We start from the raw sequence: 15,318 nt of genomic DNA, 5'->3' as shown, positions 1-15,318 counted from the left end.
AAGTTGCAAAAAGTTAGCGGACATCCATTGTTTAATTTCATTAAGACACGCTTCCAACTGACTACAGTCCGGCGTGTTGGTCAGCTTTAGGGGCATGTAGAGTTGGGTGTCATCAGCATAACAGTGAAAGCTAATACCGTATTTGCGTATGACGTCACCCAGCGGCAGCATGTAGATGCTGAAGAGTACAGGGCCAAGGACCGAACCCTGGGGAACTCCACACGTTACCTTAACATAGTCCGAGGTCACACTGTTATAGGAGACGCACTGCATCCTATCAGTAAGATAAGAGTTAAACCATGACAGGGCTGAGTCCGACATACCAATTCGTATTTTGATACGCTCTAATAAAATATTATGATCGACGGTATCGAAAGCAGCGCTAAGATCGAGGAGCAGCAACATAGATGACGCATCAGAGTCCATCGTTAGCAATAGATCATTAGTCAATTTTGCGAGGGCTGTCTCAGTCGAGTGATTTGCCCTGAAACCGGATTGAAAGGTTTCACATAGATTGTTAAACGCTAAGTGCTCATTTAGCTGCTCTGCAACAATTTTTTCGAGGATTTTCGAAATAAAGGGAAGGTGAGACACCGGTCGGTAGTTTACCATGAGGTCAGGATCGAGGTTAGGTCTTTTAAGGAGAGGATGAATAACCGCTTTTTTGAATGCAACGGGAACAGTGCCCGAGGAAAGTGATAAGTTTATAATATTTAGCACTGATGGACTTAATAATACAAAAAGCTCCTTGATAAGTTTCCCAGGAAGTGGGTCAAGTAAACATGTTGTTTGTTTTATTCCATTTACACGTTGTAACAATCCTTCTAATGTTATTTCATCAAAACGAGAGAAACTATTTTGGATATTTGCAGTATCCGCCGTATATACAATCGTATCTGTGTTACTATAACCCAGTTGTAGCTGGGACGCATTGTCTTTAATCTCCTTTCTAATAAGTTAAATTTTCTTACTAAAGAACTTCATAAAGTCATCTGCCGAATGGGTGGAGCTACTGGAAGGAGTCCCTTGTTGGGTTAGCGATGCTACTGTACTAAACAAAAATTTTGGATCGTTTTTATTAATGCGGATGAGATTTGAGTAATAATTAGTTTTAGCTAAGGTAAGCATGCGTTTATAAGTTATTAAACTATCACTCCATGCTTGATGGTGCACCTCAAGTTTAGTCGTGCGCCATTTGCGTTCCAGCTTTCTACATAATTTCTGAGCTCTAGTTTCTTCAGTAAACCATGGCGTACGCCTTTTTGGAGCCTTTTTTAACTTCAGCGGTGCTATGTTATCAATGGTTTCGCGCAGGGCGTTGTTAAAGTTGTTAGTGAGGTTATCAATAGAGCCCACATACTTTGGGAAGGGTGCCATTACCGAGGGCAGTAGGTCCGCAAGAGTCGTCGTTGTGGCAGCATTAATGTTGCGGCTGCTATAGCAGTTATTATTATTATTAGATCTTCCTTTACTACCTCCTGCTTCGATTGAAAGTCCAGTTTAGAAAACTGTTTATTTTAGATATGTAATCCTCCATGTTAAAAGTGCAAGCCCGAGGAAAAAACAAACGATCGCTGCTCACTCTTGCTGCTTGTTGTCCCTTCTTCTGCAGCCGAGTAGTCGCAAGAAATATCACTAGCGCCCTCTACCACCAGGAGGCGGGAGTCATTTAATGACTCATATTTGACACACGCAGCTACGGTATACTAATAAAACATAGCTGCTTACAGTTCTTTTTAGCATATTCAATAGCTTGGACCTTAAATCCTACTGAATAGCTCCTAATCTTCTTCCCTTTATGCGATTTCAAATTATTGAAATCAGCCTCCTCCATTTCGAAAATGATGACAGATGAAGTGTCACTCGTGACGTGGCGAGTTTGACCCGGCGGAAATTTTAGGGATATGCTAATTATTTTGCAAAACGAGTTTGACCCGGCAGTAATTCTAGGCAGGCGCATACTATATACCCGGCGGAAATTCAAGGAAATACGGCAAGTACAAGATGACCTTTGCACAACATATTATAAATACACATTATAGACAACATAAACACATTTCAATGATTATACACAATAAAGGCATGTGAAACATCCGTGTACACCCGTTAAACCTTTGCACCAGCGATATGCTATATACAAACAATTATACTTCCATTATTATTTATATACCACATTTAGTTTGTAATTAACATTGATCATAGTATTAACTACTGTGTTGATTCAAAAGTGATACACTTTTTCAAGACATTGGTCTTAAGGTGTTTTTTAAATGTGTGAATGGAACTGGAACATTTTACGGAATCATCCAAGCTGTTCCACAGTTGAACCTTCCAATTAGCCCACGTACAGTACGCAGAGAGCTTCATGGAACGGGTTTCCATGGCCGGGCAGCTGCATCTAAGCCATACATCACCACGTCCAACGCAAAGTGTGGGATTCAGTGGTGTAAAGCATGTCGCCAGTGGACGTTAGAGCAGTGGAGGGGTCAGCGGATGCTTGCGGTTAGTGTCCATCCTGAGATTGGTAGGTCGTGAGTTCAAACCCCGGCCGAGTCATACCAAAGACTATGAAAATTGGACCCGTTACCTCCCTGCCTGGCATTCGGCGTCAAGTGTCGCCAACTGTTATAAGAAAAGTGAAGAGTTTGGGAACAACAGCAACCAAGTGAAGCATTTAAAGGAGAACATTATCACCAGACCTATGTAAGCGTCAATATATACCTTGATGTTGCAGAAAAAAGACCGTATATTTTTTCAACCGATTTCCGAACTCTAAATGGGTGAATTTTGGCGAATTAAACGCCTTTCTGTTTATGCCTCTCTGAGCGAAGACGTCAGAACGTGACGTCACATCGGTACTCAACGCCATTTTTCCCTACACATCAGACGCATCGAGTCAAATCAGCTCTGTTATTTTACGTTTTTTCGACTGTTTTCCGATACCTTGGAGACATCTTGCCTCGTCGGTGTGTTGTCGGAGGGTGTAACGACACGATCAGGGACGGATTCAAGTTGATTTACGTAGAATGTGCATCGATTAGCACGGCATGCTAATCGATGCTAACATGCTATTTAGGCTAGCTGTGTGTACATATTGCAGCATTATGCCTCATTTGTAGCTATATTTGCATCCAGCCTTTCCCTCCATCCACATTTAATGCCAAACAAACACTTAGCAATCGACGGATTTAAGTTGCTCCAGTGTCAAGAGATGCGAAAGTCCCTCGTTTGGTTTTTACCGGCGATGCTACGACAGAGATGGCAAGAATGTCTGGATATTCTGCGACACTCAAAGCAGATGCATTCCCAACGATAAAGTCAACGAAATCACAATGGTGAGTGTTGTGGATGTTACATTATGACTTATGTGCTAATCAGACATATTTGGTCGCGGCGTGACTGCCAGCTAATTGATGCCAACATGCTATTTAGGCTACCTGTATGTACATTTGAAACTATATTTACATCCAGTGTTTCCTTCTACCCACATTTAATGCGAAACAAACACTTACAAATCGACGGATTTAAGTTGATCCAGTGTCAATGTGAAAGTCCTGATCGGTTGGTCTGCACATTTTACCGGCGATGCTAACGCAAAGATGGCCGATTAGCGTCAATAGCTATTCGCTCAATAGCTTCAGTTTATTCTTCAATTTCGTTTTCGCTATCTGCCTCCATACTCCGACCATCTGTTTCAATACATGCGTAATCTGTTGAATCGCTTAAGCCGCTGAAATCCGAGTCTGAATCCGAGCTAATGTCGCTATATCTTGCTGTGCTATTCGCCATTGTTTGTATTGGAATCGCTATGTGACGTCACAGGGAAATGGACAGTGGCTTAAGCAAATAGCGAAAATCAAGCATTTTAAAGCTTTTTTTAGGGATATTCTAGGATGGGTAAAATTTTGAAAAAAATTTTGAAAAATAAAATAAGCCACTAGGAACTGATTTTTATTGGTTTTAACCATTCTGAAATGGTGATAATGTTCCCCTTTAAGTCTCATCTTAAAACTAATTTGTATACTCTAGCCTTTAATTAAACCCCCTTTTTAGACCAGTTGATCTGCCGTTTATTTCCTTTTTCTCCTCTGTCCCCCTCTCCCTTGTGGAGGAGGGCGGGGGGGGGACACAGGTCCAGTAGCCATGGATGAAGCACTGGCTGTCCAGAGTCGCGACCCAGAATGGACCGCTCGCCTGTGTATCGCTTGGGGACATCACTGCGCTGCTGATCCGCCTCCGCTTGAGATGGTTTCTTGCTGGCTCCACTATGGACGGGACTCTCACCGTTATGTTAGATCCACTATGGATTGGACTTTCACAATATCATGTTAGACCCGCTCGACATTCATTGCTTTCGGTCCCTTAGGGGAGGGGGGGTTGCCCACATATGCGGTCCTCTCCAAGGTTTCTCATAGTCATCATTGTCACCGACGTCCCTCTGGGGTGAGTTTTTCCTTGCCCTTATGTGGGCTCTACCGAGGATGTCGTTGTGGTTTGTGCAGCCCTTTGAGACACTTGTGATTTAGGGCTGTATAAATAAACATTGATTGATTGACTGATTCCCGGGTGCGGCCACTGCTGCTGCTCACTGCTCCCCTGAGGGGATGGGTCGAATGCAGAGGATCATTTTACCGCACCTGGTGTGTGTGTTTGTGTGACAATCATTGGCACTTTAACTTCAACTTTTACGCGCATAGTGCAAAGACTTTCTGCACAGTTGCTACAGAGCTCTTAACTTCATCTGACCTTCCAATTAGCCCACGTACAGTACGCAGAGAGCTTCATGGAATGGCTTTCCATGGCCGAGCAGCTGCATCCAAGCCATACATCACCACGTCCAATGCAAAGCGTTGGATGCGGTGGTGTAAAGCACTTCGCCACTTTACCTAATTTCAAAATATTTTTTTGCAAACCGGTAATTATAGTCTGCAAATGATGTGTTGTTGTTGAGTGTCGGTGCTGTCCAGAGCTCGGAAGAGTCACCGTAGATGTCGGAAACAGCGTGCAGGTGAAAATGTGTTTAATGCTTGAATAAGAAATAGACACAAAAGGTGAGTGCCCCTAAGAAAAGGCATTGGAGCTTAGGGACGGCTATGCAGAACAAAACTAAAACTGAACTGGCTACAAAGTAAACAAAAACAGAATGCTGGACGACAGCAAAGACTTACTTTAAGAAAAAGCCACCAAAATAGGAGCGCAAGACAAGAACTAAAACACTACACACAGCTAAACAGCAAAAAAGTGAAAACAAGTTAGGGTGTGATAAGACAGGTGGTGACAGTACACCTACTTTGAGACAAGAGCTATAGAATAGAATAGAATAGAGTTTTATTGTCATTATTGCAAGGAACAGGTTCAAAGAACAACGAAATTGGAGCAGCTCCTCCTAAGGTGCATATACAATATGGTAGTATAAATAGTAAAAAAAAAAGATAGAGATGACAGATGTATCTATGTATATGTATATGTATCCACACAGATGCATATCTGCATGCATATGAATACATATACACACATACATAAAACATTATTGCACATTGTAGTCCGAAAAAATAGAAAAAACATTTAAACATTACACATGAGGACATGATGGACATATTGTGCTCACTCAGTGCCTGTTTAGTGCTACTATGGCTCTTGGGTAAAAGCTATTTTTTAGTCTATTGGTGCTCGCTTTTAGCACCCTGTAGCGTCTGCCTGAGGGTAGCAGTTCCAGGTGGCTGTGCCCGGGGTGGAATGGGTCTTTCAGGATGCTCTGTGCTTTCCTGAGACTGCGGGAGCTGTACAGGTCAGCCAACTTCTGGGCGGTCTTTATGACTCTCTGGAGCGTCGTTCTCTCTGCGGCCGTGCAGCTGCTGAACCACACGCAGATGCAGTAGGTCAGGATGCTCTCAATGGAGCACCGGTAGAAGGACACCAGCAGTTCCTGTGAGAGGTGGTTGTTCCTGAGTATTCTCAGGAAGTGCAGTCTCTGGTGTGCCTTCTTGATGGTAGCCGTGGTGTTGGTGCTCCAGGATAGGTCGTCGGCCAGGTGGACTCCCAGGGAGCGGAAGTCGGAGACCCTCTCCACACAGTCACCACTGATGATCAGGGGAAGGATGCCCGTTTTTTTCTTCCTGAAGTCTATGACCAGTTCCTTGGTCTTGGAGGTGTTCAGGGCCAGGTTGTTGACTTTGCACCAATCCGACAGCTTCTCCACCTCATCCCGATATGCAGCCTCGTCTCCCTCCGAGATGAGCCCCACTACAGTGGTGTCATCCGCAAATTTGATGATGGAGTTGCTGGTGTGGGCAGGTGTGCAGTCGTATGTGTAGATGGAGTAGAGAAGGGGGCTCAGCACGCAGCCTTGTGGAGAGCCGGTACTGAGGTGCAGGCTTGATGACATGTGGCGACCCAACTGCACCCTCTGGGGGCGGTTGGATAAGAAGTCCTTAATCCACATGCAGATGGAGTTCGAGAGACCCAGGTCTGACAGTTTGGACACCAGTCTATCAGGAATAATGGTGTTAAATGCCGAACTATAATCCACAAAAAGCAGCCGCACGTAGCTCCCCCCGTCTCCAGGTGACCCAGGGAGGAGTGTAGGGCTGTGGCGATGGCGTCCTCTGTGGACCTGTTGGCTCTGTAGGCAAACTGGTGTGGGTCTAGCTCTGGAGGGAGGACTGAGGTGATATGGGTCCGTACCAGCTTCTCGAAGCACTTCATAGCTATAGGTGTAAGTGCAACTGGACGGTAGTCATTCAGACATCTGACAGAGTTCTTCTTCGGCACCGGGATTATTGTGGAGGTCTTCAGGCATGATGGGATGACGGCCTGGGAGAGGGACTGGGTGAAGATCTTCGTAAATACTCCGGCTAGCTGGTCTGCACAGTGATGCATGCTTGATTATGCTTCAAAGTCATATCCAAAAATTGCAACAACAACTCTTTACTGTCAACTGAGTTTAGTTTTGTAATGATTTCTGCTGGTGGTGTGCTTCTGCATTTTTTTAAACGCAAAAAATGTGCCTTGGCTCAAAAAACTTTGAAAAACATTGACATGTAGTTTATCTTGGTAATGTAAACTACATGTCCCTTGGCAAGTTTCACTGCAATAAGGCGCTTTTGGTAGCCATCCACAAGCTTTTGCTTACATTTTTCACCACAAAATTGTTGCAGTTCAGCTAAATCTGTTGCTTTTCTGACATGGACTTGTTTCTTCAGCATTGTCCATACGTTTAAGTCAGGACTTTCATTCTAGCCGGATTTAGCCATTCCTTTACAACTTTTGAGGTGTGTTTGAGGTCATTGTCCTGTTGGAACACCCAACTGTGCCCAAGACCCAACCTCCAGGCTGATGATTTTAGCTTGTCCTGAAGAATTTGGAGCTAATCCTCCTTTTTTATTGTTCCATTTAAAGCAGCAGTTACATTGGCAGCAAAACAGGCCCAGAGCATAATACTACCACCACCATGCTTGTCAGTAGGATTTGTGTTCCTGGGATTAAAGGCCTCACCTTTTCTCCTCCAAACATATTGCGGGCAAATTTTTGTTTGATCTGACCACAGGACTTTCCTCCCGAAGCTCTTATCTTCATCCATGTGATCAGCAGCAAACTTTAGAGGAGCCTTAAGGTGTGGCTTATGGAGCAAGGTCTTCCTTCTTGCATGGTAGCCTCTCAGTCCATGGCCATGCTTGACTGTGGACACTGACACATGTGTTCCGGCAGCTTCCAATTCATTGCAGACCTGCTTTTTGGTGGCTCCCTGGTTACTGTTGATCATCCTGACCCATTTTCTCTCAACAGCAGGTGATAGCTTGCGTTTTCTTCCTGATCGTGGCAGTGACAAAACTGTGCCATGCACAGTCGCTTTTGGGACCTGAAGCTGCTTTGAAGTGCCTCCAAGTGACTTTCCTGACTTGTTCAAGTCAATGATTCGTTTTTTTTCAGGTCTGTGCTGAGTTCCTTTGACTTTCCCATTGTGGCGTTTGTCAGCGAGTCTAATGACTGCATCACATGAGCCCTATTTAGATGTGCTCAGAGAAGTCAACAGGTGTCCTCAATCATAATCACTCACATTAAAAACTAAGAGGCCATGAAGCTCATTTGATTTGATTGTAACTTTTCTACATCACCACGATTAATCATGTATGTTCCTCTATGTATACTTTTGACCCAGCAGATTTGCTCACAATTTCAGTAGACCCATAATAAATTCATAAAAGAAGCAAACTTTACAAGTGTATGTCAACTTTTGACCACGACTGTATTGCTGCCATTGCACCTGTCAATGTTTACTTGTATGCACAATAAATCTACAAACAAAAAATCCCGACTTTGGAGCAATGTTCACGGACTCTAGTATTTGGCTCTCTATTATATGCAATGGTTTTCCGTATTAGGTACATGAGTTTGGTACTAACTTGTTCACGGGTCCTCACGTAGAAGGTACTTTTTCTTGTTGATGTCTCAAGAAGGTTAGAATACACACACACAAGCACTCACACACACACACACACACACACACACACACACACACACACACACACACACACACACACACACACACACACACACACACAAGATGCACAGCCATGAGTTTGTCATCGGAGCGATACATTGACCTAGATGAGCTCGTGCTAGGCGACACAAAGAGAAGATTCCAGCTCATTAGCGCCACCCGGGCGCGCCTTGTCATGTCTTACACAAAGTGAGGAAGAAGGAGAGCGGACGGTTGAAGTTTGCAAGCGGCGATGGCGAGAAGAAAAAGAGTGCAGGTGGTTGGCGCTGACACACAGGAAGCATTCATCCGCTGTGGCCTCTTCTCTGAGGCCACTAAGAATGCAGATTTTTGGAAATGTCTAGTAGTCATATATATATATATATATATATATATATTATATATATATATAGTAAGATTGTACTAAAAATAAATAAAATATTTAAATATAAAACATAAACAAGTAAATATATAACAAATATTTACATTTCATATATTTTATATATAAAAAATAGAAATATCTACCTATTTACAACTCCAAATATGTAAAAATAAAAATAATAAAGTACACATTTTATCCATATATAAAATGTTTATATATATATATGTGTGTGTGTAGATATACATATATATATAATATATACATACATAATATACATACATACATACATGTATATGTATATATAGATATATAATATATATACATATATAATATATATACACATACATGTATATATGTGTATACATATATATATATATATATATACATACATACACACACACACACACACATCTATACATACTTACATATATATACACACACATATACATATATGTGTATATATATATATATATATACACACATACATATATACACCCATATGTATATGTGTGTATATATTTGTACATATATACACACACATATATATTCGCACATATATACATACATATACATATATAGTATATATACACACATATATATATATATACACATGTATATATACACACACAAATATATATATACACATATATATCCATGTATATATGTGTGTGTATGTATATATATAAATATATATATGTATATATATATATTTACACACACACACACACACACACACACACATATATATATATATATATATATACACACACATATATATATATATATATATATACACACACACACACACACATATATATATACACACATATATATATATACATATATATATATATATACACACATGTATATATATATATGTATATATATATATATATATATATATTTACATGTATGTATATATATATATATTTATTTATTATTATTTTTTTTTCCATAGGTCATAGAAATACCGACCGATTAAAACACCATATATATATATATATATATATATATATATATATATATATATATATATATATATATATATATAGTATAGTTAGATACATACATATAGAATAAATAGTAAAATAAAAATAAAAATATATAAATCCCCTACTAACTAGTAGTTTCAATGAGCATGTGAAAAACATGCACTAACTAGTAGTTCCAACAAGCTGGTGAAAAAGCTGCACTAACTAATAGTTACAATGAGACGGTAAAAAAGACACATTAACTAGTAATTTCAATGAGCAGGTGAAAAGCTGCACTAACTGGTGGTTTGAATGAGCATGTGAGAAACATGCACAAACTGGTAAACTAGTAGTTTGAATGAGCAGGCAAAAAAGCTCCACTAATTAGTAGTTTCAATGAGCAGGAGAAATAGCTGTGATAACTAGTAGTTTGAATGAGCAGGTGAAAAAGCTGGGATAACTAGTAGTTTCAATGAGCATGTGAAAATTAAAACACTAACTAGTATTTTGAATGAGCAGGTGAAAAAGCTGTGATAACTAGTTTTTTGAATGAGCAGGAGAAAAAGCTGTGATAACTAGTAGTTTGATTAGCAGGTGAAATAGCTGTGATAACTAGTAGTTTGAATGAGCAGGTGAAAAAGCTGGGATAACTAGTAGTTTCAATGAGCATGTGAAAATTAAAACACTAACTAGTATTTTGAATGAGCAGGTGAAAAAGCTGTGATAACTAGTTTTTTGAATGAGCAGGAGAAAAAGCTGTGATAACTAGTAGTTTGATTAGCAGGTGAAAAAGCTGTGATAACTAGTAGTTTGAATGAGCGGCTGAAAAAGCTGCACTAAAGCCAGATAATGTGCAACAAGTGAAGAAATAGTAGTTACCTGGTTAGAATGTCATAGTAGGAGCGCAGAAAGAGGTCCTGTGTTCTTGTCTTGCCAAGTGAGGCAGGCTGGGGTTAGTGGGGGTTGTTCCATCCAGCAAGGCACTAAATCTCAACTGGCCTCCACCCCTTTTTCACATGGCCCCAACTCTCCTCTCAGAAGAATGAAGGGGAGCGTTCAGCGGCTCTCCTCATTACTGAGCCGATTACCAACATGCCTTCATGCCCGCCACCCCCAGGAACGGGGAGAAGTGTAGTGCTGTCCTCCATGGTCCCTCCATAGTCCCTCCCACCCTCCCTGCCTGCCTGGGCTGAATAACAATGAGCTGACAGGACCTCCACTGAATAGCAGCAGGAGGACAATAATGACTTGAACTTTTGAAGGTCCAGCCAGTGAGTGGCCTACTTAGATGGGAAAGTAGCACACATTCCTGGACCAGAGGAGGCAAGGTTGTGCTGCAGAGATGCGAGGTTGCTTTGCAAAGATGCAAAGTTATGCTGCAAAGATGCAAGGTTGCCTTGCAAAGATACAAAGATGCGCTGCAGAGATGCAAAGATCCGGTGAAAAGATGCAAAGTTGCGTTGCAAAGATGCAAGGTTACGATGCAAAGATGCAAGGTTGCGTTGCAAAGATGCAAGGTTGCGCTGCACATATGTAAGGTTGCGCTGCGTGGATGCAAAGTTGCGGTGAGAAGATGCAAAGTTGCGCTGCAAAGATGCAAGGTTGCGCTGAAATGATGCAAGGTTGCACTGAAAAGATGCAAGGTTGCGTTGCAAAGATGCAAGGTTGTGTTGCAAAGATGCAAAGTTGCGCTGCAAAAATAAAAGGTTGGGTTGCAAAGATGTAAGGTTGCACTGCGAAGATGCAAGGCTGCACTGCAAGGTTGCGCTGCAAAGATGCAAGGTTGCGTTGCAAAGATGCAGGGCTGCACTGCGAAGATGCAAGGCTGCACTGCAAGGTTGCGCTGCAAAGATGCAAGGTTGCGTTGCAAAGATGTAAGGTTGCATTGCGAAGATGCAAGTCTGCACTGCAAGGTTGCGCTGCAAAGATGCAAGGTTGTGTTGCAAAGATGCAAGGTTGCGCTGCAAAGATGCAAGGTTGCGCTGAAAAGATGCAAGGTTGCGCTGAAAAGATGCAAGGTTGCGCTGAAAAGATGCAAGGTTGCACTGAAAAGATGCAAGGTTGCGTTGCAGAGATGCAAGGTTGCGTTGCAAAGATGCAAAGTTGCGCTGCAAAAATAAAAGGTTGCGCTGCAAGGATGCAAGTTTGCGTTGCAAAGATGTAAGGTTGCACTGCGAAGATGCAAGGCTGCACTGCAAGGTTGCGCTGCAAAGATGCAAGGTTGCGTTGCAAAGATGCAAGGTTGCGCTGCAAAGATGCAAGGTTGCGCTGCAAAGATGCAAGGTTGCGCTGAAAAGATGCAAGGTTGCGCTGCAAAGATGCAAGGTTGCGCTGAAAAGATGCAAGGTTGCGCTGAAAAGATGCAAGGTTGCGTTGCAAAGATGCAAGGTTGCATTGCAAAGATGCAAAGTTGCGCTGCAAAAATAAAAGGTTGTGCTGCAAGGATGCAAGGTTGCGTTGCAAAGATGTAAGGTTGCACTGCGAAGATGCAAGTCTGCACTGCAAGGTTGCGCTGCAAAGATGCAAGGTTGCGTTGCTAAGATGCAAGGTTGCGTCGCAAAGATGCAAGGTTGCGTCGCAAAGATGCAAGGTTGCGCTGCAAAGATGCAAGGTTGCGCTGCAAAGATGCAAGGTTGCGCTGCAAAGATGCAAGGTTGCGTTGCAAAGATGTAAGGTTGCACTGCGAAGATGCAAGGCTGCACTGCAAGGTTGCGCTGCAAAGATGCAAGGTTGCGTTGCAAAGATGCAAGGTTGCGCTGCAAAGATGCAATGTTGCGCTGAAAAGATGCAAGGTTGCGCTGAAAAGATGCAATGTTGCGTTGCAAAGATGCAGGGTTGCGCTGAAAAGATGCAAGGTTGCGTTGCAAAGATGCAAGGTTGCGCTGAAAAGATGCAAGGTTGCGCTAAAAAGATGCAAAGTTGCGCTAAAAAGATGTGAGGTTGCGCTGAAAAGATGCAAGGTTGCGCTGAAAAGATGCAAGGTTGCGCTGAAAAGATGCAAAGTTGCGCTGAAAAGATGCAAGGTTGCGCTGAAAAGATGCAAAGTTGCGCTGAAAAGATGTAAGGTTGCGCTGAAAAGATGCAAAGTTGCGCTGAAAAGATGCAAGGTTGCGCTGAAAAGATGCAAAGTTGCGCTGCAAAGATACAATGTTGTGTTGCAAAGATGCAAGGTTGCATTGCAAAGATGCAAGGTTGCGCTGAAAAGATGGGAGGTTGCGCTGAAAAGATGCAAAGTTGCGCTGAAAAGATGCAAGGTTGCGCTGAAAAGATGCAAAGTTGCGCTGAAAAGATGCAAAGTTGCGCTGAAAAGATGCAAAGTTGCGCTGCAAAGATACAATGTTGTGTTGCAAAGATGCAATGTTGTGTTGCAAAGATGCAAGGTTGCACAGAGACAAACCCGCGGTATATCGAGTAAATTCCATATATCACCCAGCCCTACCCCAAACACAGGTCAGAAGTGGTAAAGGTAATGGCTAAATCAGGCTAGAATGGAGGTTTTAGAATGGCCTTCCCAAAGTCCTGACTTAAACGTGTGGACAATGCTGAAGGAACAAGTCCAGGTCAGAAAAACAACACATTTAGCTGAACTGCACCAATTTTGTGGTCAAAACTTGTGGATGGCTACCGAAAGCGCCTTAGATCCACTATGGACTGGACTCTCACACTATCATGTTAGATCCACTATGGAGTGGACTCTAACACTATTATGTTAGATCCACTGTGGACTGGACTCTCACACTATTATGTTAGATCCACTATGGACTGGACTCTCACACTATTATGTTAGATCCACTATGGACTGGACTCTCACTATTATGTTAGATCCACTATGGACTGGACTCTCACTATTATGTTAGATCCACTATGGACTGGACTCTCACACTATTATGTTAGATCCACTATGGACTGGACTCTCACTATTATGTTGGATCCACTATGGACTGGACTCTCCCTATTATGTTAGATCCACTATGGACTGGACTCTCACTATTATGTTAGATCCACTATGGACTGGACTCTCACACCATTATGTTAGATCCACTATGGACTGGACTCTCACTATTATGTTAGATCCACTATGGACTGGACTCTCACTATTATGTTAGACCCACTATGGACTGGACTCTCACACCATTATGTTAGATCCACTATGGACTGGACTCTCACTATTATGTTAGATCCACTATGGACTGGACTCTCACACTATTATGTTAGATCCACTATGGACTGGACTCTCACTATTATGTTAAAAGTGCAAATGAATGCAACACATGTATTGTCTATGAAGTGCGCTAACACATGTTGGCCACCAGGGGGCAGCACAGTACATTCAACAATAAGTTACAATACATTCAACTTATTTACGCCAACAATTACTCACATTTCCCGCCGGCTTCATGGACGTTCAACGCGGCAACTGACATTAAAACAGCCGAGGGTTGTTGTGTTGTTTCTCGCCTGAAGAAGCTGTAAGTTTGGCCCTCATGACACACCTTTGGTCAACTTCAGCCCGTGCTAACTCGGCTAATGTGGCTAACTGCTACATTGTGACCAAAAGTCTTCTACTGGGCCGGAAATAAAAATTGTACGGATCTGGAAAACATTAAATAGAAACACAATAACGAGATATAGCAATTCCAGTGGATATTGCCTCAAATGGCACTCGTTAAAAAAATGTGGATATATATATATATATATATATATATATATATATATATATATATATATATATATATATATGTTTGTTGTTCAATTAAATAAAAAGGGGTTAAATACTAAATAACATCCGGGTTCATTTCACAATAAAAGTACTTCCGGTAAAAATAAATACTTCCGTGGTACCACTAAATGGTAACACCCCAATAAGTTTTTCAACTTGTTTAAGTCGGGGGTCCACGTTAATCAATTCATGGTTTACATCAGGGATGTCCAAAGTCCGGCGCGGGGGCCATTTGTGACCCGCAGGAAATTTTTTAACGGCCCCACGGCACATTCTAAAAAATACGATTAAAAAAATACAAAACATAAAAAGTAGTATAAAACAGAGCAAGGAGGTTAAATTAAACAAGAACATGTTGCAATGTTGACTCTAATCACACATAGCTGTCATGCAGGCTGTTTCTTTCTTTAAAAAAAAAATTGTTAATAAAAATCAATGTCATTGTGAATTATTGACTTATTCAGGGCTTTAATTATGTCACATTAAATATTCCACTTTGAGATAATTTTTGTGTAAAATGTGGCATATTTAGTGTTTGCCACACGTTTTTGTTTTAAAACGAACAAACAAAAAATATAAACAAAAATACAACTCAAAATTGACGGATAGATCCGAAGTTGATCTTGAGATTATTGTGTTAAAAATAAAACCAAAAAATTATTCTTTATTTTTTAACACTTTAATGAGTAGGACCCGTTTGGATCCCCAATAATTTTAGTGTGATTTTTTTCTTTTAAGTGTCATTGCTCAAAAAATAATAATGAAT

The 15,318-nt window shown here is 41.5% G+C and overlaps 1 protein-coding gene across 2 annotated transcripts in view; it reads right to left on the bottom strand.

Moving 5' to 3' along the window:
- Nucleotides 1-14,484, bottom strand: part of zgc:158689 (uncharacterized protein LOC791177 homolog) — a 41,941-nt gene extending 27,457 nt beyond the window's left edge. Inside the window, exon 1 of one of the 2 annotated variants that reach the window (XM_061915247.1) lies at nucleotides 14,214-14,484. The gene's annotated coding sequence lies outside the window, so the exon portion shown is untranslated. Of the gene's footprint in view, nucleotides 1-10,711; nucleotides 10,883-14,213 lie in introns of those variants that run through there. The other variant, XM_061915248.1, reaches the window with a different exon arrangement.
- Nucleotides 14,485-15,318: the final 834 nt, after the last annotated feature.

This window comes from Nerophis ophidion, linkage group LG11, assembly GCF_033978795.1.
Source record: "Nerophis ophidion isolate RoL-2023_Sa linkage group LG11, RoL_Noph_v1.0, whole genome shotgun sequence".
Taxonomy (NCBI): domain Eukaryota; kingdom Metazoa; phylum Chordata; class Actinopteri; order Syngnathiformes; family Syngnathidae; genus Nerophis; species Nerophis ophidion.
This window is presented reverse-complemented; position numbering and strand designations above follow the sequence as displayed.